Here is a 21,064-nt window from a genome sequence, read left to right as displayed (position 1 = left end):
GTTCGATTCTTAGACGGGGTACTGGTCCCTCGTTTTCTCAATCGATTCTGTCTCCATCTTGGCTACAGGGCCACAGATTTTTCCGATTCAGTACCAAAACATAACCAATTTAGTTCCTAAACTGTTTCCACGTACAAGGCATGGGGCAGCTTTTGAATGTGTGTACTAGTTCCAAAGGAGTGTCACTCCCATAGCAGGAAGTAAACCAGTCGACCAGGGATACTAGGTCCTATCCACTTTTCCACGTGGGACAAGTTATACACTAAGCAGCAAGATAAATTAAAAAAAAAAAAAAGAAGTTTTTGCTTTGATTAAATAGCTTTTACATCACAAAAGAAAAAAGTTGCCACATGAGCATGGTACTTAGCACGTCAGTTGGTAATCTGAAGTTCATGAGGTTTTTTCCTCACACGTGGAACTATTCTCCCCCCTTTTCTTGGGATATTGTGTCACCCACTCAGAACTTTCTCACTGAAACGTTTCCGATTCGAAAGGAAACAGAAGCCTTAGTGACAGACAGAACACATGGATTGTTGCGTCCCTTGACGCTTTGGAGTAATAAGGTGTAGTTGAGAATGGTTTAAGCTATGAAACAAAATGAAATCTTGTGCTAAAGGTCAGTAAGAGCCACAAATACCCTGATGTTCAGCATTTTTGACTGCAAAGTACAAAATCTACCTGGAATATTATTGTCTGGAAAATACATTTCTGTCTTTGATTGTTGGCAGTAGTACAGTAAAAGGTGCGTTCCCATACCGGGAGTCGAACCCGGGCCACCTGGGTGAAAACCAGGAATCCTTACCGCTAGACCATATGGGAATGGATAGCTACACACTGAGGTATCTATTGAAAAAAATCAGCTCGGGGGCTTGCACAAGAAACGTCTGCAGATTGGCACGTGCATCTTGCCTCGTTAGCGCAGTAGGTAGCGCGTCAGTCTCATAATCTGAAGGTCGTGAGTTCGATACTCACACGGGGCAGCGGGCTCCTCTTTTCCGAAGAGATTTTGTCAAAAACTTAGAACTTTCCCGTTCATTTCTAACACGTTTCTGATAAGTAAGGATTTGTGAACCCAAATGACACATGGGATGCTGGTTCTCTTGACCCGTTTGCTGTATAAAGAGGCAGATGAGAGTGATTTGAGCTATGAAAAAAAATTAAATCTTGTGCCAAAGGTCGTCACAATGAATGTAACCAAAAGCTGGTGTTCAGAATGATTGACAGCTAAGCGCAAAATCTACCTGAAATACTTTTGTCTGAAAAACACCCGCGTCAGTCTCATAATCTGAAGGTCGTGAGTTCGATCCTCACACGGGGCAGCAGGCTCCTCTTTTCCGAAGAGATTTTGTCAAAAACTTAGAACTTTCCCTTTCAGTTCTAACACGTTTCTGATAAGTAAGGATTTGTGAACCCAAATGACAGATGGGACACATGGGTTGCTGTTTCTCTTGACCCGTTTGCTGTATAAAGAGGCAGATGAGAGTGATTTGAGCTGTTTGACAGCTAAGCGCAAAATCTACCTGAAATACTTTTGTCTGAAAAACACCCGTCAGTAGCGAGCGCGTCAGTCTCATATTCTGAAGTTCGTGAGTTCGATCCTCACACGGGGAAGCGGTCTCCTCTTTTCTGAAGAGATTCTGTCACCAAATTAGAACTTTCCCTTTCAGATTTAAAATGTTTCTGATAAGTAAGAATTTGCGAACCCAAATGACAGACAGGACACATGGGTTGTTGATTCTCTTGACACGTTTGCTGTAAAAGGGGCTAGTTGAGATTGATTTGAGCTATGAAACCAAATTAAATCTTGTGCCAAAGTTCATCACAACGAACGGACCAAAAGATGGCGTTCAGAATTTTCGACAGCTTAACGCAAATTCTACCTGAAATACTTTTGTCTGAAAAACACCTTTGTCTTTGAATGTTGGTGGCAGTACAGAAAAGTACATTCCCATACCGGGAGTTGACCCCGGGCCGCCTGGGTGAGAACCAGGAATCCTAACCGCTAGACCATATGGGAAAAGATGTGCTGTCTTATCAGTGACAATCTGAAAAAAAATAAGTTTTCTACTTGGCACAAGCAACTTCTGCAGTTCTATTTGCGCAGCTTGCCTCGTTAACACAGTTGTAAGCAAATCAGTCTCATAAGCTGAAAGATGAACGTTCGATTCTTAGACGGGGTACTGGTCCCTCGTTTTCTCAATCGATTCTGTCTCCATCTTGGCTACAGGGCCACAGATTTTTCCGATTCAGTACCAAAACATAACCAATTTAGTTCCTAAACTGTTTCCACGTACAAGGCATGGGGCAGCTTTTGAATGTGTGTACTAGTTCCAAAGGAGTGTCACTCCCATAGCAGGAAGTAAACCAGTCGACCAGGGATACTAGGTCCTATCCACTTTTCCACGTGGGACAAGTTATACACTAAGCAGCAAGATAAATTAAAAAAAAAAAAAAAAAGAAGTTTTTGCTTTGATTAAATAGCTTTTACATCACAAAAGAAAAAAGTTGCCACATGAGCATGGTACTTAGCACGTCAGTTGGTAATCTGAAGTTCATGAGGTTTTTTCCTCACACGTGGAACTATTCTCCCCCCTTTTCTTGGGATATTGTGTCACCCACTCAGAACTTTCTCACTGAAACGTTTCCGATTCGAAAGGAAACAGGAGCCTTAGTGACAGACAGAACACATGGATTGTTGCGTCCCTTGACGCTTTGGAGTAATAAGGTGTAGTTGAGAATGGTTTAAGCTATGAAACAAAATGAAATCTTGTGCTAAAGGTCAGTAAGAGCCACAAATACCCTGATGTTCAGCATTTTTGACTGCAAAGTACAAAATCTACCTGAAATATTATTGTCTGGAAAATACATTTCTGTCTTTGATTGTTGGCAGTAGTACAGTAAAAGGTGCGTTCCCATACCGGGAGTCGAACCCGGGCCGCCTGGGTGAAAACCAGGAATCCTAACCGCTAGACCATATGGGAAAGGATAGCTACACACTGAGGTATCTATTGAAAAAAATCAGCTCGGGGGCTTGCACAAGAAACGTCTGCAGATTGGCACGTGCATCTTGCCTCGTTAGCGCAGTAGGTAGCGTGTCAGTCTCATAATCTGAAGGTCGTGAGTTCGATCCTCACACGGGGCAGCGGGCTCCTCTTTTCCGAAGAGATTTTGTCAAAAACTTAGAACTTTCCCGTTCAGTTCTAACATGTTTCTGATAAGTAAGGATTTGTGAACCCAAATGACACATGGGTTGCTGGTTCTCTTGACTCGTTTGCTGTATAAAGAGGCAGATGAGAGTGATTTGAGCTATGAAAAAAAATTAAATCTTGTGCCAAAGGTCGTCACAATGAATGTAACCAAAAGCTGGTGTTCAGAATGATTGACAGCTAAGCGCAAAATCTACCTGAAATGCTTTTGTCTGAAAAACACCCGCGTCAGTCTCATAATCTGAAGGTCGTGAGTTTGATCCTCACACGGGGCAGCAGGCTCCTCTTTTCCGAAGAGATTTTGTCAAAATCTTAGAACTTTCCCTTTCAGTTCTAACACGTTTCTGATAAGTAAGGATTTGTGAACCCAAATGACAGATGGGACACATGGGTTGCTGTTTCTCTTGACCCGTTTGCTGTATAAAGAGGCAGATGAGAGTGATTTGAGCTGTTTGACAGCTAAGCGCAAAATCTACCTGAAATACTTTTGTCTGAAAAACACCCGTCAGTAGCGAGCGCGTCAGTCTCATATTCTGAAGTTCGTGAGTTCGATCCTCACACGGGGAAGCGGTCTCCTCTTTTCTGAAGAGATTCTGTCACCAAATTAGAACTTTCCCTTTCAGATTTAAAATGTTTCTGATAAGTAAGAATTTGCGAACCCAAATGACAGACAGGACACATGGGTTGTTGATTCTCTTGACACGTTTGCTGTAAAAGGGGCTAGTTGAGATTGATTTGAGCTATGAAACCAAATTAAATCTTGTGCCAAAGTTCATCACAACGAACGGACCAAAAGATGGCGTTCAGAATTTTCGACAGCTTAACGCAAATTCTACCTGAAATACTTTTGTCTGAAAAACACCTTTGTCTTTGAATGTTGGTGGCAGTACAGAAAAGTACATTCCCATACCGGGAGTTGAACCTGGGCCGCCTGGGTGAGAACCAGGAATCCTAACCGCTAGACCATATGGGAAAAGATGTGCTGTCTTATCAGTGACAATCTGAAAAAAAATAAGTTTTCTACTTGGCACAAGCAACTTCTGCAGTTCTATTTGCGCAGCTTGCCTCGTTAACACAGTTGTAAGCAAATCAGTCTCATAAGCTGAAAGATGAACGTTCGATTCTTAGACGGGGTACTGGTCCCTCGTTTTCTCAATCGATTCTGTCTCCATCTTGGCTACAGGGCCACAGATTTTTCCGATTCAGTACCAAAACATAACCAATTTAGTTCCTAAACTGTTTCCACGTACAAGGCATGGGGCAGCTTTTGAATGTGTGTACTAGTTCCAAAGGAGTGTCACTCCCATAGCAGGAAGTAAACCAGTCGACCAGGGATACTAGGTCCTATCCACTTTTCCACGTGGGACAAGTTATACACTAAGCAGCAAGATAAATTAAAAAAAAAAAAAAAAAGAAGTTTTTGCTTTGATTAAATAGCTTTTACATCACAAAAGAAAAAAGTTGCCACATGAGCATGGTACTTAGCACGTCAGTTGGTAATCTGAAGTTCATGAGGTTTTTTCCTCACACGTGGAACTATTCTCCCCCCTTTTCTTGGGATATTGTGTCACCCACTCAGAACTTTCTCACTGAAACGTTTCCGATTCGAAAGGAAACAGGAGCCTTAGTGACAGACAGAACACATGGATTGTTGCGTCCCTTGACGCTTTGGAGTAATAAGGTGTAGTTGAGAATGGTTTAAGCTATGAAACAAAATGAAATCTTGTGCTAAAGGTCAGTAAGAGCCACAAATACCCTGATGTTCAGCATTTTTGACTGCAAAGTACAAAATCTACCTGAAATATTATTGTCTGGAAAATACATTTCTGTCTTTGATTGTTGGCAGTAGTACAGTAAAAGGTGCGTTCCCATACCGGGAGTCGAACCCGGGCCGCCTGGGTGAAAACCAGGAATCCTAACCGCTAGACCATATGGGAAAGGATAGCTACACACTGAGGTATCTATTGAAAAAAATCAGCTCGGGGGCTTGCACAAGAAACGTCTGCAGATTGGCACGTGCATCTTGCCTCGTTAGCGCAGTAGGTAGCGTGTCAGTCTCATAATCTGAAGGTCGTGAGTTCGATCCTCACACGGGGCAGCGGGCTCCTCTTTTCCGAAGAGATTTTGTCAAAAACTTAGAACTTTCCCGTTCAGTTCTAACATGTTTCTGATAAGTAAGGATTTGTGAACCCAAATGACACATGGGTTGCTGGTTCTCTTGACTCGTTTGCTGTATAAAGAGGCAGATGAGAGTGATTTGAGCTATGAAAAAAAATTAAATCTTGTGCCAAAGGTCGTCACAATGAATGTAACCAAAAGCTGGTGTTCAGAATGATTGACAGCTAAGCGCAAAATCTACCTGAAATGCTTTTGTCTGAAAAACACCCGCGTCAGTCTCATAATCTGAAGGTCGTGAGTTCGATCCTCACACGGGGCAGCAGGCTCCTCTTTTCCGAAGAGATTTTGTCAAAATCTTAGAACTTTCCCTTTCAGTTCTAACACGTTTCTGATAAGTAAGGATTTGTGAACCCAAATGACAGATGGGACACATGGGTTGCTGTTTCTCTTGACCCGTTTGCTGTATAAAGAGGCAGATGAGAGTGATTTGAGCTGTTTGACAGCTAAGCGCAAAATCTACCTGAAATACTTTTGTCTGAAAAACACCCGTCAGTAGCGAGCGCGTCAGTCTCATATTCTGAAGTTCGTGAGTTCGATCCTCACACGGGGAAGCGGTCTCCTCTTTTCTGAAGAGATTCTGTCACCAAATTAGAACTTTCCCTTTCAGATTTAAAATGTTTCTGATAAGTAAGAATTTGTGAACCCAAATGACAGACAGGACACATGGGTTGTTGATTCTCTTGACACGTTTGCTGTAAAAGGGGCTAGTTGAGATTGATTTGAGCTATGAAACCAAATTAAATCTTGTGCCAAAGTTCATCACAACGAACGGACCAAAAGATGGCGTTCAGAATTTTCGACAGCTTAACGCAAATTCTACCTGAAATACTTTTGTCTGAAAAACACCTTTGTCTTTGAATGTTGGTGGCAGTACAGAAAAGTACATTCCCATACCGGGAGTTGAACCCGGGCCGCCTGGGTGAGAACCAGGAATCCTAACCGCTAGACCATATGGGAAAAGATGTGCTGTCTTATCAGTGACAATCTGAAAAAAAATAAGTTTTCTACTTGGCACAAGCAACTTCTGCAGTTCTATTTGCGCAGCTTGCCTCGTTAACACAGTTGTAAGCAAATCAGTCTCATAAGCTGAAAGATGAACGTTCGATTCTTAGACGGGGTACTGGTCCCTCGTTTTCTCAATCGATTCTGTCTCCATCTTGGCTACAGGGCCACAGATTTTTCCGATTCAGTACCAAAACATAACCAATTTAGTTCCTAAACTGTTTCCACGTACAAGGCATGGGGCAGCTTTTGAATGTGTGTACTAGTTCCAAAGGAGTGTCACTCCCATAGCAGGAAGTAAACCAGTCGACCAGGGATACTAGGTCCTATCCACTTTTCCACGTGGGACAAGTTATACACTAAGCAGCAAGATAAATTAAAAAAAAAAAAAAAAAGAAGTTTTTGCTTTGATTAAATAGCTTTTACATCACAAAAGAAAAAAGTTGCCACATGAGCATGGTACTTAGCACGTCAGTTGGTAATCTGAAGTTCATGAGGTTTTTTCCTCACACGTGGAACTATTCTCCCCCCTTTTCTTGGGATATTGTGTCACCCACTCAGAACTTTCTCACTGAAACGTTTCCGATTCGAAAGGAAACAGAAGCCTTAGTGACAGACAGAACACATGGATTGTTGCGTCCCTTGACGCTTTGGAGTAATAAGGTGTAGTTGAGAATGGTTTAAGCTATGAAACAAAATGAAATCTTGTGCTAAAGGTCAGTAAGAGCCACAAATACCCTGATGTTCAGCATTTTTGACTGCAAAGTACAAAATCTACCTGGAATATTATTGTCTGGAAAATACATTTCTGTCTTTGATTGTTGGCAGTAGTACAGTAAAAGGTGCGTTCCCATACCGGGAGTCGAACCCGGGCCGCCTGGGTGAAAACCAGGAATCCTTACCGCTAGACCATATGGGAATGGATAGCTACACACTGAGGTATCTATTGAAAAAAATCAGCTCGGGGGCTTGCACAAGAAACGTCTGCAGATTGGCACGTGCATCTTGCCTCGTTAGCGCAGTAGGTAGCGCGTCAGTCTCATAATCTGAAGGTCGTGAGTTCGATACTCACACGGGGCAGCGGGCTCCTCTTTTCCGAAGAGATTTTGTCAAAAACTTAGAACTTTCCCGTTCATTTCTAACACGTTTCTGATAAGTAAGGATTTGTGAACCCAAATGACACATGGGATGCTGGTTCTCTTGACCCGTTTGCTGTATAAAGAGGCAGATGAGAGTGATTTGAGCTATGAAAAAAAATTAAATCTTGTGCCAAAGGTCGTCACAATGAATGTAACCAAAAGCTGGTGTTCAGAATGATTGACAGCTAAGCGCAAAATCTACCTGAAATACTTTTGTCTGAAAAACACCCGCGTCAGTCTCATAATCTGAAGGTCGTGAGTTCGATCCTCACACGGGGCAGCAGGCTCCTCTTTTCCGAAGAGATTTTGTCAAAAACTTAGAACTTTCCCGTTCATTTCTAACACGTTTCTGATAAGTAAGGATTTGTGAACCCAAATGACACATGGGATGCTGGTTCTCTTGACCCGTTTGCTGTATAAAGAGGCAGATGAGAGTGATTTGAGCTATGAAAAAAAATTAAATCTTGTGCCAAAGGTCGTCACAATGAATGTAACCAAAAGCTGGTGTTCAGAATGATTGACAGCTAAGCGCAAAATCTACCTGAAATACTTTTGTCTGAAAAACACCCGCGTCAGTCTCATAATCTGAAGGTCGTGAGTTCGATCCTCACACGGGGCAGCAGGCTCCTCTTTTCCGAAGAGATTTTGTCAAAAACTTAGAACTTTCCCTTTCAGTTCTAACACGTTTCTGATAAGTAAGGATTTGTGAACCCAAATGACAGATGGGACACATGGGTTGCTGTTTCTCTTGACCCGTTTGCTGTATAAAGAGGCAGATGAGAGTGATTTGAGCTGTTTGACAGCTAAGCGCAAAATCTACCTGAAATACTTTTGTCTGAAAAACACCCGTCAGTAGCGAGCGCGTCAGTCTCATATTCTGAAGTTCGTGAGTTCGATCCTCACACGGGGAAGCGGTCTCCTCTTTTCTGAAGAGATTCTGTCACCAAATTAGAACTTTCCCTTTCAGATTTAAAATGTTTCTGATAAGTAAGAATTTGCGAACCCAAATGACAGACAGGACACATGGGTTGTTGATTCTCTTGACACGTTTGCTGTAAAAGGGGCTAGTTGAGATTGATTTGAGCTATGAAACCAAATTAAATCTTGTGCCAAAGTTCATCACAACGAACGGACCAAAAGATGGCGTTCAGAATTTTCGACAGCTTAACGCAAATTCTACCTGAAATACTTTTGTCTGAAAAACACCTTTGTCTTTGAATGTTGGTGGCAGTACAGAAAAGTACATTCCCATACCGGGAGTTGACCCCGGGCCGCCTGGGTGAGAACCAGGAATCCTAACCGCTAGACCATATGGGAAAAGATGTGCTGTCTTATCAGTGACAATCTGAAAAAAAATAAGTTTTCTACTTGGCACAAGCAACTTCTGCAGTTCTATTTGCGCAGCTTGCCTCGTTAACACAGTTGTAAGCAAATCAGTCTCATAAGCTGAAAGATGAACGTTCGATTCTTAGACGGGGTACTGGTCCCTCGTTTTCTCAATCGATTCTGTCTCCATCTTGGCTACAGGGCCACAGATTTTTCCGATTCAGTACCAAAACATAACCAATTTAGTTCCTAAACTGTTTCCACGTACAAGGCATGGGGCAGCTTTTGAATGTGTGTACTAGTTCCAAAGGAGTGTCACTCCCATAGCAGGAAGTAAACCAGTCGACCAGGGATACTAGGTCCTATCCACTTTTCCACGTGGGACAAGTTATACACTAAGCAGCAAGATAAATTAAAAAAAAAAAAAAAAAGAAGTTTTTGCTTTGATTAAATAGCTTTTACATCACAAAAGAAAAAAGTTGACACATGAGCATGGTACTTAGCACGTCAGTTGGTAATCTGAAGTTCATGAGGTTTTTTCCTCACACGTGGAACTATTCTCCCCCCTTTTCTTGGGATATTGTGTCACCCACTCAGAACTTTCTCACTGAAACGTTTCCGATTCGAAAGGAAACAGGAGCCTTAGTGACAGACAGAACACATGGATTGTTGCGTCCCTTGACGCTTTGGAGTAATAAGGTGTAGTTGAGAATGGTTTAAGCTATGAAACAAAATGAAATCTTGTGCTAAAGGTCAGTAAGAGCCACAAATACCCTGATGTTCAGCATTTTTGACTGCAAAGTACAAAATCTACCTGAAATATTATTGTCTGGAAAATACATTTCTGTCTTTGATTGTTGGCAGTAGTACAGTAAAAGGTGCGTTCCCATACCGGGAGTCGAACCCGGGCCGCCTGGGTGAAAACCAGGAATCCTAACCGCTAGACCATATGGGAAAGGATAGCTACACACTGAGGTATCTATTGAAAAAAATCAGCTCGGGGGCTTGCACAAGAAACGTCTGCAGATTGGCACGTGCATCTTGCCTCGTTAGCGCAGTAGGTAGCGTGTCAGTCTCATAATCTGAAGGTCGTGAGTTCGATCCTCACACGGGGCAGCGGGCTCCTCTTTTCCGAAGAGATTTTGTCAAAAACTTAGAACTTTCCCGTTCAGTTCTAACATGTTTCTGATAAGTAAGGATTTGTGAACCCAAATGACACATGGGTTGCTGGTTCTCTTGACTCGTTTGCTGTATAAAGAGGCAGATGAGAGTGATTTGAGCTATGAAAAAAAATTAAATCTTGTGCCAAAGGTCGTCACAATGAATGTAACCAAAAGCTGGTGTTCAGAATGATTGATAGCTAAGCGCAAAATCTACCTGAAATGCTTTTGTCTGAAAAACACCCGCGTCAGTCTCATAATCTGAAGGTCGTGAGTTTGATCCTCACACGGGGCAGCAGGCTCCTCTTTTCCGAAGAGATTTTGTCAAAATCTTAGAACTTTCCCTTTCAGTTCTAACACGTTTCTGATAAGTAAGGATTTGTGAACCCAAATGACAGATGGGACACATGGGTTGCTGTTTCTCTTGACCCGTTTGCTGTATAAAGAGGCAGATGAGAGTGATTTGAGCTGTTTGACAGCTAAGCGCAAAATCTACCTGAAATACTTTTGTCTGAAAAACACCCGTCAGTAGCGAGCGCGTCAGTCTCATATTCTGAAGTTCGTGAGTTCGATCCTCACACGGGGAAGCGGTCTCCTCTTTTCTGAAGAGATTCTGTCACCAAATTAGAACTTTCCCTTTCAGATTTAAAATGTTTCTGATAAGTAAGCATTTGCGAACCCAAATGACAGACAGGACACATGGGTTGTTGATTCTCTTGACACGTTTGCTGTAAAAGGGGCTAGTTGAGATTGATTTGAGCTATGAAACCAAATTAAATCTTGTGCCAAAGTTCATCACAACGAACGGACCAAAAGATGGCGTTCAGAATTTTCGACAGCTTAACGCAAATTCTACCTGAAATACTTTTGTCTGAAAAACACCTTTGTCTTTGAATGTTGGTGGCAGTACAGAAAAGTACATTCCCATACCGGGAGTTGAACCCGGGCCGCCTGGGTGAGAACCAGGAATCCTAACCGCTAGACCATATGGGAAAAGATATGCTGTCTTATCAGTGACAATCTGAAAAAAAATAAGTTTTCTACTTGGCACAAGCAACTTCTGCAGTTCTATTTGCGCAGCTTGCCTCGTTAATACAGTTGTAAGCAAATCAGTCTCATAAGCTGAAAGATGAACGTTCGATTCTTAGACGGGGTACTGGTCCCTCGTTTTCTCAATCGATTCTGTCTCCATCTTGGCTACAGGGCCACAGATTTTTCCGATTCAGTACCAAAACATAACCAATTTAGTTCCTAAACTGTTTCCACGTACAAGGCATGGGGCAGCTTTTGAATGTGTGTACTAGTTCCAAAGGAGTGTCACTCCCATAGCAGGAAGTAAACCAGTCGACCAGGGATACTAGGTCCTATCCACTTTTCCACGTGGGACAAGTTATACACTAAGCAGCAAGATAAATTAAAAAAAAAAAAAAGAAGTTTTTGCTTTGATTAAATAGCTTTTACATCACAAAAGAAAAAAGTTGCCACATGAGCATGGTACTTAGCACGTCAGTTGGTAATCTGAAGTTCATGAGGTTTTTTCCTCACACGTGGAACTATTCTCCCCCCTTTTCTTGGGATATTGTGTCACCCACTCAGAACTTTCTCACTGAAACGTTTCCGATTCGAAAGGAAACAGAAGCCTTAGTGACAGACAGAACACATGGATTGTTGCGTCCCTTGACGCTTTGGAGTAATAAGGTGTAGTTGAGAATGGTTTAAGCTATGAAACAAAATGAAATCTTGTGCTAAAGGTCAGTAAGAGCCACAAATACCCTGATGTTCAGCATTTTTGACTGCAAAGTACAAAATCTACCTGGAATATTATTGTCTGGAAAATACATTTCTGTCTTTGATTGTTGGCAGTAGTACAGTAAAAGGTGCGTTCCCATACCGGGAGTCGAACCCGGGCCGCCTGGGTGAAAACCAGGAATCCTTACCGCTAGACCATATGGGAATGGATAGCTACACACTGAGGTATCTATTGAAAAAAATCAGCTCGGGGGCTTGCACAAGAAACGTCTGCAGATTGGCACGTGCATCTTGCCTCGTTAGCGCAGTAGGTAGCGCGTCAGTCTCATAATCTGAAGGTCGTGAGTTCGATACTCACACGGGGCAGCGGGCTCCTCTTTTCCGAAGAGATTTTGTCAAAAACTTAGAACTTTCCCGTTCATTTCTAACACGTTTCTGATAAGTAAGGATTTGTGAACCCAAATGACACATGGGATGCTGGTTCTCTTGACCCGTTTGCTGTATAAAGAGGCAGATGAGAGTGATTTGAGCTATGAAAAAAAATTAAATCTTGTGCCAAAGGTCGTCACAATGAATGTAACCAAAAGCTGGTGTTCAGAATGATTGACAGCTAAGCGCAAAATCTACCTGAAATACTTTTGTCTGAAAAACACCCGCGTCAGTCTCATAATCTGAAGGTCGTGAGTTCGATCCTCACACGGGGCAGCAGGCTCCTCTTTTCCGAAGAGATTTTGTCAAAAACTTAGAACTTTCCCTTTCAGTTCTAACACGTTTCTGATAAGTAAGGATTTGTGAACCCAAATGACAGATGGGACACATGGGTTGCTGTTTCTCTTGACCCGTTTGCTGTATAAAGAGGCAGATGAGAGTGATTTGAGCTGTTTGACAGCTAAGCGCAAAATCTACCTGAAATACTTTTGTCTGAAAAACACCCGTCAGTAGCGAGCGCGTCAGTCTCATATTCTGAAGTTCGTGAGTTCGATCCTCACACGGGGAAGCGGTCTCCTCTTTTCTGAAGAGATTCTGTCACCAAATTAGAACTTTCCCTTTCAGATTTAAAATGTTTCTGATAAGTAAGAATTTGCGAACCCAAATGACAGACAGGACACATGGGTTGTTGATTCTCTTGACACGTTTGCTGTAAAAGGGGCTAGTTGAGATTGATTTGAGCTATGAAACCAAATTAAATCTTGTGCCAAAGTTCATCACAACGAACGGACCAAAAGATGGCGTTCAGAATTTTCGACAGCTTAACGCAAATTCTACCTGAAATACTTTTGTCTGAAAAACACCTTTGTCTTTGAATGTTGGTGGCAGTACAGAAAAGTACATTCCCATACCGGGAGTTGACCCCGGGCCGCCTGGGTGAGAACCAGGAATCCTAACCGCTAGACCATATGGGAAAAGATGTGCTGTCTTATCAGTGACAATCTGAAAAAAAATAAGTTTTCTACTTGGCACAAGCAACTTCTGCAGTTCTATTTGCGCAGCTTGCCTCGTTAACACAGTTGTAAGCAAATCAGTCTCATAAGCTGAAAGATGAACGTTCGATTCTTAGACGGGGTACTGGTCCCTCGTTTTCTCAATCGATTCTGTCTCCATCTTGGCTACAGGGCCACAGATTTTTCCGATTCAGTACCAAAACATAACCAATTTAGTTCCTAAACTGTTTCCACGTACAAGGCATGGGGCAGCTTTTGAATGTGTGTACTAGTTCCAAAGGAGTGTCACTCCCATAGCAGGAAGTAAACCAGTCGACCAGGGATACTAGGTCCTATCCACTTTTCCACGTGGGACAAGTTATACACTAAGCAGCAAGATAAATTAAAAAAAAAAAAAAAAAAAAAAAAAAAGAAGTTTTTGCTTTGATTAAATAGCTTTTACATCACAAAAGAAAAAAGTTGCCACATGAGCATGGTACTTAGCACGTCAGTTGGTAATCTGAAGTTCATGAGGTTTTTTCCTCACACGTGGAACTATTCTCCCCCCTTTTCTTGGGATATTGTGTCACCCACTCAGAACTTTCTCACTGAAACGTTTCCGATTCGAAAGGAAACAGGAGCCTTAGTGACAGACAGAACACATGGATTGTTGCGTCCCTTGACGCTTTGGAGTAATAAGGTGTAGTTGAGAATGGTTTAAGCTATGAAACAAAATGAAATCTTGTGCTAAAGGTCAGTAAGAGCCACAAATACCCTGATGTTCAGCATTTTTGACTGCAAAGTACAAAATCTACCTGAAATATTATTGTCTGGAAAATACATTTCTGTCTTTGATTGTTGGCAGTAGTACAGTAAAAGGTGCGTTCCCATACCGGGAGTCGAACCCGGGCCGCCTGGGTGAAAACCAGGAATCCTAACCGCTAGACCATATGGGAAAGGATAGCTACACACTGAGGTATCTATTGAAAAAAATCAGCTCGGGGGCTTGCACAAGAAACGTCTGCAGATTGGCACGTGCATCTTGCCTCGTTAGCGCAGTAGGTAGCGTGTCAGTCTCATAATCTGAAGGTCGTGAGTTCGATCCTCACACGGGGCAGCGGGCTCCGCTTTTCCGAAGAGATTTTGTCAAAAACTTAGAACTTTCCTGTTCAGTTCTAACATGTTTCTGATAAGTAAGGATTTGTGAACCCAAATGACACATGGGTTGCTGGTTCTCTTGACTCGTTTGCTGTATAAAGAGGCAGATGAGAGTGATTTGAGCTATGAAAAAAAATTAAATCTTGTGCCAAAGGTCGTCACAATGAATGTAACCAAAAGCTGGTGTTCAGAATGATTGACAACTAAGCGCATAATCTACCTGAAATGCTTTTGTCTGAAAAACACCCGCGTCAGTCTCATAATCTGAAGGTCGTGAGTTCGATCCTCACACGGGGCAGCAGGCTCCTCTTTTCCGAAGAGATTTTGTCAAAATCTTAGAACTTTCCCTTTCAGTTCTAACACGTTTCTGATAAGTAAGGATTTGTGAACCCAAATGACAGATGGGACACATGGGTTGCTGTTTCTCTTGACCCGTTTGCTGTATAAAGAGGCAGATGAGAGTGATTTGAGCTGTTTGACAGCTAAGCGCAAAATCTACCTGAAATACTTTTGTCTGAAAAACACCCGTCAGTAGCGAGCGCGTCAGTCTCATATTCTGAAGTTCGTGAGTTCGATCCTCACACGGGGAAGCGGTCTCCTCTTTTCTGAAGAGATTCTGTCACCAAATTAGAACTTTCCCTTTCAGATTTAAAATGTTTCTGATAAGTAAGAATTTGCGAACCCAAATGACAGACAGGACACATGGGTTGTTGATTCTCTTGACACGTTTGCTGTAAAAGGGGCTAGTTGAGATTGATTTGAGCTATGAAACCAAATTAAATCTTGTGCCAAAGTTCATCACAACGAACGGACCAAAAGATGGCGTTCAGAATTTTCGACAGCTTAACGCAAATTCTACCTGAAATACTTTTGTCTGAAAAACACCTTTGTCTTTGAATGTTGGTGGCAGTACAGAAAAGTACATTCCCATACCGGGAGTTGAACCCGGGCCGCCTGGGTGAGAACCAGGAATCCTAACCGCTAGACCATATGGGAAAAGATGTGCTGTCTTATCAGTGACAATCTGAAAAAAAATAAGTTTTCTACTTGGCACAAGCAACTTCTGCAGTTCTATTTGCGCAGCTTGCCTCGTTAACACAGTTGTAAGCAAATCAGTCTCATAAGCTGAAAGATGAACGTTCGATTCTTAGACGGGGTACTGGTCCCTCGTTTTCTCAATCGATTCTGTCTCCATCTTGGCTACAGGGCCACAGATTTTTCCGATTCAGTACCAAAACATAACCAATTTAGTTCCTAAACTGTTTCCACGTACAAGGCATGGGGCAGCTTTTGAATGTGTGTACTAGTTCCAAAGGAGTGTCACTCCCATAGCAGGAAGTAAACCAGTCGACCAGGGATACTAGGTCCTATCCACTTTTCCACGTGGGACAAGTTATACACTAAGCAGCAAGATAAATTAAAAAAAAAAAAAAGAAGTTTTTGCTTTGATTAAATAGCTTTTACATCACAAAAGAAAAAAGTTGCCACATGAGCATGGTACTTAGCACGTCAGTTGGTAATCTGAAGTTCATGAGGTTTTTTCCTCACACGTGGAACTATTCTCCCCCCTTTTCTTGGGATATTGTGTCACCCACTCAGAACTTTCTCACTGAAACGTTTCCGATTCGAAAGGAAACAGAAGCCTTAGTGACAGACAGAACACATGGATTGTTGCGTCCCTTGACGCTTTGGAGTAATAAGGTGTAGTTGAGAATGGTTTAAGCTATGAAACAAAATGAAATCTTGTGCTAAAGGTCAGTAAGAGCCACAAATACCCTGATGTTCAGCATTTTTGACTGCAAAGTACAAAATCTACCTGGAATATTATTGTCTGGAAAATACATTTCTGTCTTTGATTGTTGGCAGTAGTACAGTAAAAGGTGCGTTCCCATACCGGGAGTCGAACCCGGGCCGCCTGGGTGAAAACCAGGAATCCTTACCGCTAGACCATATGGGAATGGATAGCTACACACTGAGGTATCTATTGAAAAAAATCAGCTCGGGGGCTTGCACAAGAAACGTCTGCAGATTGGCACGTGCATCTTGCCTCGTTAGCGCAGTAGGTAGCGCGTCAGTCTCATAATCTGAAGGTCGTGAGTTCGATACTCACACGGGGCAGCGGGCTCCTCTTTTCCGAAGAGATTTTGTCAAAAACTTAGAACTTTCCCGTTCATTTCTAACACGTTTCTGATAAGTAAGGATTTGTGAACCCAAATGACACATGGGATGCTGGTTCTCTTGACCCGTTTGCTGTATAAAGAGGCAGATGAGAGTGATTTGAGCTATGAAAAAAAATTAAATCTTGTGCCAAAGGTCGTCACAATGAATGTAACCAAAAGCTGGTGTTCAGAATGATTGACAGCTAAGCGCAAAATCTACCTGAAATACTTTTGTCTGAAAAACACCCGCGTCAGTCTCATAATCTGAAGGTCGTGAGTTCGATCCTCACACGGGGCAGCAGGCTCCTCTTTTCCGAAGAGATTTTGTCAAAAACTTAGAACTTTCCCTTTCAGTTCTAACACGTTTCTGATAAGTAAGGATTTGTGAACCCAAATGACAGATGGGACACATGGGTTGCTGTTTCTCTTGACCCGTTTGCTGTATAAAGAGGCAGATGAGAGTGATTTGAGCTGTTTGACAGCTAAGCGCAAAATCTACCTGAAATACTTTTGTCTGAAAAACACCCGTCAGTAGCGAGCGCGTCAGTCTCATATTCTGAAGTTCGTGAGTTCGATCCTCACACGGGGAAGCGGTCTCCTCTTTTCTGAAGAGATTCTGTCACCAAATTAGAACTTTCCCTTTCAGATTTAAAATGTTTCTGATAAGTAAGAATTTGCGAACCCAAATGACAGACAGGACACATGGGTTGTTGATTCTCTTGACACGTTTGCTGTAAAAGGGGCTAGTTGAGATTGATTTGAGCTATGAAACCAAATTAAATCTTGTGCCAAAGTTCATCACAACGAACGGACCAAAAGATGGCGTTCAGAATTTTCGACAGCTTAACGCAAATTCTACCTGAAATACTTTTGTCTGAAAAACACCTTTGTCTTTGAATGTTGGTGGCAGTACAGAAAAGTACATTCCCATACCGGGAGTTGACCCCGGGCCGCCTGGGTGAGAACCAGGAATCCTAACCGCTAGACCATATGGGAAAAGATGTGCTGTCTTATCAGTGACAATCTGAAAAAAAATAAGTTTTCTACTTGGCACAAGCAACTTCTGCAGTTCTATTTGCGCAGCTTGCCTCGTTAACACAGTTGTAAGCAAATCAGTCTCATAAGCTGAAAGATGAACGTTCGATTCTTAGACGGGGTACTGGTCCCTCGTTTTCTCAATCGATTCTGTCTCCATCTTGGCTACAGGGCCACAGATTTTTCCGATTCAGTACCAAAACATAACCAATTTAGTTCCTAAACTGTTTCCACGTACAAGGCATGGGGCAGCTTTTGAATGTGTGTACTAGTTCCAAAGGAGTGTCACTCCCATAGCAGGAAGTAAACCAGTCGACCAGGGATACTAGGTCCTATCCACTTTTCCACGTGGGACAAGTTATACACTAAGCAGCAAGATAAATTAAAAAAAAAAAAAAAAAAAAAAAAAGAAGTTTTTGCTTTGATTAAATAGCTTTTACATCACAAAAGAAAAAAGTTGCCACATGAGCATGGTACTTAGCACGTCAGTTGGTAATCTGAAGTTCATGAGGTTTTTTCCTCACACGTGGAACTATTCTCCCCCCTTTTCTTGGGATATTGTGTCACCCACTCAGAACTTTCTCACTGAAACGTTTCCGATTCGAAAGGAAACAGGAGCCTTAGTGACAGACAGAACACATGGATTGTTGCGTCCCTTGACGCTTTGGAGTAATAAGGTGTAGTTGAGAATGGTTTAAGCTATGAAACAAAATGAAATCTTGTGCTAAAGGTCAGTAAGAGCCACAAATACCCTGATGTTCAGCATTTTTGACTGCAAAGTACAAAATCTACCTGAAATATTATTGTCTGGAAAATACATTTCTGTCTTTGATTGTTGGCAGTAGTACAGTAAAAGGTGCGTTCCCATACCGGGAGTCGAACCCGGGCCGCCTGGGTGAAAACCAGGAATCCTAACCGCTAGACCATATGGGAAAGGATAGCTACACACTGAGGTATCTATTGAAAAAAATCAGCTCGGGGGCTTGCACAAGAAACGTCTGCAGATTGGCACGTGCATCTTGCCTCGTTAGCGCAGTAGGTAGCGTGTCAGTCTCATAATCTGAAGGTCGTGAGTTCGATCCTCACACGGGGCAGCGGGCTCCGCTTTTCCGAAGAGATTTTGTCAAAAACTTAGAACTTTCCTGTTCAGTTCTAACATGTTTCTGATAAGTAAGGATTTGTGAACCCAAATGACACATGGGTTGCTGGTTCTCTTGACTCGTTTGCTGTATAAAGAGGCAGATGAGAGTGATTTGAGCTATGAAAAAAAATTAAATCTTGTGCCAAAGGTCGTCACAATGAATGTAACCAAAAGCTGGTGTTCAGAATGATTGACAGCTAAGCGCAAAATCTACCTGAAATGCTTTTGTCTGAAAAACACCCGCGTCAGTCTCATAATCTGAAGGTCGTGAGTTCGATCCTCACACGGGGCAGCAGGCTCCTCTTTTCCGAAGAGATTTTGTCAAAATCTTAGAACTTTCCCTTTCAGTTCTAACACGTTTCTGATAAGTAAGGATTTGTGAACCCAAATGACAGATGGGACACATGGGTTGCTGTTTCTCTTGACCCGTTTGCTGTATAAAGAGGCAGATGAGAGTGATTTGAGCTGTTTGACAGCTAAGCGCAAAATCTACCTGAAATACTTTTGTCTGAAAAACACCCGTCAGTAGCGAGCGCGTCAGTCTCATATTCTGAAGTTCGTGAGTTCGATCCTCACACGGGGAAGCGGTCTCCTCTTTTCTGAAGAGATTCTGTCACCAAATTAGAACTTTCCCTTTCAGATTTAAAATGTTTCTGATAAGTAAGAATTTGCGAACCCAAATGACAGACAGGACACATGGGTTGTTGATTCTCTTGACACGTTTGCTGTAAAAGGGGCTAGTTGAGATTGATTTGAGCTATGAAACCAAATTAAATCTTGTGCCAAAGTTCATCACAACGAACGGACCAAAAGATGGCGTTCAGAATTTTCGACAGCTTAACGCAAATTCTACCTGAAATACTTTTGTCTGAAAAACACCTTTGTCTTTGAATGTTGGTGGCAGTACAGAAAAGTACATTCCCATACCGGGAGTTGAACCCGGGCCGCCTGGGTGAGAACCAGGAATCCTAACCGCTAGACCATATGGGAAAAGATGTGCTGTCTTATCAGTGACAATCTGAAAAAAAATAAGTTTTCTACTTGGCACAAGCAACTTCTGCAGTTCTATTTGCGCAGCTTGCCTCGTTAACACAGTTGTAAGCAAATCAGTCTCATAAGCTGAAAGATGAACGTTCGATTCTTAGACGGGGTACTGGTCCCTCGTTTTCTCAATCGATTCTGTCTCCATCTTGGCTACAGGGCCACAGATTTTTCCGATTCAGTACCAAAACATAACCAATTTAGTTCCTAAACTGTTTCCACGTACAAGGCATGGGGCAGCTTTTGAATGTGTGTACTAGTTCCAAAGGAGTGTCACTCCCATAGCAGGAAGTAAACCAGTCGACCAGGGATACTAGGTCCTATCCACTTTTCCACGTGGGACAAGTTATACACTAAGCAGCAAGATAAATTAAAAAAAAAAAAAAGAAGTTTTTGCTTTGATTAAATAGCTTTTACATCACAAAAGAAAAAAGTTGCCACATGAGCATGGTACTTAGCACGTCAGTTGGTAATCTGAAGTTCATGAGGTTTTTTCCTCACACGTGGAACTATTCTCCCCCCTTTTCTTGGGATATTGTGTCACCCACTCAGAACTTTCTCACTGAAACGTTTCCGATTCGAAAGGAAACAGAAGCCTTAGTGACAGACAGAACACATGGATTGTTGCGTCCCTTGACGCTTTGGAGTAATAAGGTGTAGTTGAGAATGGTTTAAGCTATGAAACAAAATGAAATCTTGTGCTAAAGGTCAGTAAGAGCCACAAATACCCTGATGTTGAGCATTTTTGACTGCAAAGTACAAAATCTACCTGGAATATTATTGTCTGGAAAATACATTTCTGTCTTTGATTGTTGGCAGTAGTACAGTAAAAGGTGCGTTCCCATACCGGGAGTCGAACCCGGGACGCCTGGGTGAAAACCAGGAATCCTTACCGCTAGACCATATGGGAATGGATAGCTACACACTGAGGTATCTATTGAAAAAAATCAGCTCGGGGGCTTGCACAAGAAACGTCTGCAGATTGGCACGTGCATCTTGCCTCGTTAGCGCAGTAGGTAGCGCGTCAGTCTCATAATCTGAAGGTCGTGAGTTCGATACTCACATGGGGCAGCGGGCTCCTCTTTTCCGAAGAGATTTTGTCAAAAACTTAGAACTTTCCCGTTCATTTCTAACACGTTTCTGATAAGTAAGGATTTGTGAACCCAAATGACACATGGGATGCTGGTTCTCTTGACCCGTTTGCTGTATAAAGAGGCAGATGAGAGTGATTTGAGCTATGAAAAAAAATTAAATCTTGTGCCAAAGGTCGTCACAATGAATGTAACCAAAAGCTGGTGTTCAGAATGATTGACAGCTAAGCGCAAAATCTACCTGAAATACTTTTGTCT

At 42.3% G+C, this 21,064-nt stretch overlaps 25 non-coding genes across 25 annotated transcripts; 10 read left to right on the top strand and 15 right to left on the bottom strand.

Annotated features, from left to right (window-relative positions):
* Positions 1-747: 747 nt before the first annotated feature.
* On the bottom strand, positions 748-819 carry TRNAE-UUC (transfer RNA glutamic acid (anticodon UUC)). Its single transcript has one exon. It is a non-coding gene; the product is annotated as a tRNA-Glu (tRNA).
* An 88-nt stretch (positions 820-907) lies between these two features.
* On the top strand, positions 908-980 carry TRNAM-CAU (transfer RNA methionine (anticodon CAU)). The gene has a single exon. It is a non-coding gene; the product is annotated as a tRNA-Met (tRNA).
* Positions 981-2,909: 1,929 nt separating this feature from the next.
* TRNAE-UUC (transfer RNA glutamic acid (anticodon UUC)) lies at positions 2,910-2,981 on the bottom strand. The gene has a single exon. It is a non-coding gene; the product is annotated as a tRNA-Glu (tRNA).
* Positions 2,982-3,069: 88 nt separating this feature from the next.
* Positions 3,070-3,142, top strand: TRNAM-CAU (transfer RNA methionine (anticodon CAU)). Its single transcript has one exon. It is a non-coding gene; the product is annotated as a tRNA-Met (tRNA).
* Positions 3,143-4,107: 965 nt separating this feature from the next.
* On the bottom strand, positions 4,108-4,179 carry TRNAE-CUC (transfer RNA glutamic acid (anticodon CUC)). The gene has a single exon. It is a non-coding gene; the product is annotated as a tRNA-Glu (tRNA).
* An 892-nt stretch (positions 4,180-5,071) lies between these two features.
* On the bottom strand, positions 5,072-5,143 carry TRNAE-UUC (transfer RNA glutamic acid (anticodon UUC)). Its single transcript has one exon. It is a non-coding gene; the product is annotated as a tRNA-Glu (tRNA).
* Positions 5,144-5,231: 88 nt separating this feature from the next.
* Positions 5,232-5,304, top strand: TRNAM-CAU (transfer RNA methionine (anticodon CAU)). The gene has a single exon. It is a non-coding gene; the product is annotated as a tRNA-Met (tRNA).
* Positions 5,305-6,269: 965 nt separating this feature from the next.
* Positions 6,270-6,341, bottom strand: TRNAE-CUC (transfer RNA glutamic acid (anticodon CUC)). Its single transcript has one exon. It is a non-coding gene; the product is annotated as a tRNA-Glu (tRNA).
* An 892-nt stretch (positions 6,342-7,233) lies between these two features.
* Positions 7,234-7,305, bottom strand: TRNAE-UUC (transfer RNA glutamic acid (anticodon UUC)). Its single transcript has one exon. It is a non-coding gene; the product is annotated as a tRNA-Glu (tRNA).
* Positions 7,306-7,393: 88 nt separating this feature from the next.
* On the top strand, positions 7,394-7,466 carry TRNAM-CAU (transfer RNA methionine (anticodon CAU)). Its single transcript has one exon. It is a non-coding gene; the product is annotated as a tRNA-Met (tRNA).
* Positions 7,467-9,734: 2,268 nt separating this feature from the next.
* On the bottom strand, positions 9,735-9,806 carry TRNAE-UUC (transfer RNA glutamic acid (anticodon UUC)). Its single transcript has one exon. It is a non-coding gene; the product is annotated as a tRNA-Glu (tRNA).
* An 88-nt stretch (positions 9,807-9,894) lies between these two features.
* Positions 9,895-9,967, top strand: TRNAM-CAU (transfer RNA methionine (anticodon CAU)). Its single transcript has one exon. It is a non-coding gene; the product is annotated as a tRNA-Met (tRNA).
* A 965-nt stretch (positions 9,968-10,932) lies between these two features.
* On the bottom strand, positions 10,933-11,004 carry TRNAE-CUC (transfer RNA glutamic acid (anticodon CUC)). The gene has a single exon. It is a non-coding gene; the product is annotated as a tRNA-Glu (tRNA).
* An 889-nt stretch (positions 11,005-11,893) lies between these two features.
* Positions 11,894-11,965, bottom strand: TRNAE-UUC (transfer RNA glutamic acid (anticodon UUC)). Its single transcript has one exon. It is a non-coding gene; the product is annotated as a tRNA-Glu (tRNA).
* Positions 11,966-12,053: 88 nt separating this feature from the next.
* Positions 12,054-12,126, top strand: TRNAM-CAU (transfer RNA methionine (anticodon CAU)). Its single transcript has one exon. It is a non-coding gene; the product is annotated as a tRNA-Met (tRNA).
* A 1,939-nt stretch (positions 12,127-14,065) lies between these two features.
* TRNAE-UUC (transfer RNA glutamic acid (anticodon UUC)) lies at positions 14,066-14,137 on the bottom strand. The gene has a single exon. It is a non-coding gene; the product is annotated as a tRNA-Glu (tRNA).
* An 88-nt stretch (positions 14,138-14,225) lies between these two features.
* Positions 14,226-14,298, top strand: TRNAM-CAU (transfer RNA methionine (anticodon CAU)). The gene has a single exon. It is a non-coding gene; the product is annotated as a tRNA-Met (tRNA).
* A 965-nt stretch (positions 14,299-15,263) lies between these two features.
* On the bottom strand, positions 15,264-15,335 carry TRNAE-CUC (transfer RNA glutamic acid (anticodon CUC)). Its single transcript has one exon. It is a non-coding gene; the product is annotated as a tRNA-Glu (tRNA).
* An 889-nt stretch (positions 15,336-16,224) lies between these two features.
* TRNAE-UUC (transfer RNA glutamic acid (anticodon UUC)) lies at positions 16,225-16,296 on the bottom strand. Its single transcript has one exon. It is a non-coding gene; the product is annotated as a tRNA-Glu (tRNA).
* Positions 16,297-16,384: 88 nt separating this feature from the next.
* On the top strand, positions 16,385-16,457 carry TRNAM-CAU (transfer RNA methionine (anticodon CAU)). The gene has a single exon. It is a non-coding gene; the product is annotated as a tRNA-Met (tRNA).
* A 1,937-nt stretch (positions 16,458-18,394) lies between these two features.
* Positions 18,395-18,466, bottom strand: TRNAE-UUC (transfer RNA glutamic acid (anticodon UUC)). Its single transcript has one exon. It is a non-coding gene; the product is annotated as a tRNA-Glu (tRNA).
* Positions 18,467-18,554: 88 nt separating this feature from the next.
* Positions 18,555-18,627, top strand: TRNAM-CAU (transfer RNA methionine (anticodon CAU)). Its single transcript has one exon. It is a non-coding gene; the product is annotated as a tRNA-Met (tRNA).
* Positions 18,628-19,592: 965 nt separating this feature from the next.
* TRNAE-CUC (transfer RNA glutamic acid (anticodon CUC)) lies at positions 19,593-19,664 on the bottom strand. Its single transcript has one exon. It is a non-coding gene; the product is annotated as a tRNA-Glu (tRNA).
* Positions 19,665-20,553: 889 nt separating this feature from the next.
* On the bottom strand, positions 20,554-20,625 carry TRNAE-UUC (transfer RNA glutamic acid (anticodon UUC)). The gene has a single exon. It is a non-coding gene; the product is annotated as a tRNA-Glu (tRNA).
* An 88-nt stretch (positions 20,626-20,713) lies between these two features.
* On the top strand, positions 20,714-20,786 carry TRNAM-CAU (transfer RNA methionine (anticodon CAU)). The gene has a single exon. It is a non-coding gene; the product is annotated as a tRNA-Met (tRNA).
* The last annotated feature ends 278 nt before the right edge of the window (positions 20,787-21,064 follow it).

This window comes from Dendrobates tinctorius, unplaced genomic scaffold (genome assembly GCF_039654945.1).
Source record: "Dendrobates tinctorius isolate UK_male_01 unplaced genomic scaffold, ASM3965494v1 ptg000272l, whole genome shotgun sequence".
Classification (NCBI taxonomy): domain Eukaryota; kingdom Metazoa; phylum Chordata; class Amphibia; order Anura; family Dendrobatidae; genus Dendrobates; species Dendrobates tinctorius.
The sequence above is the reverse complement of the archived record's forward strand: the minus strand, read 5'-3'. Positions and strand labels throughout refer to the sequence as shown.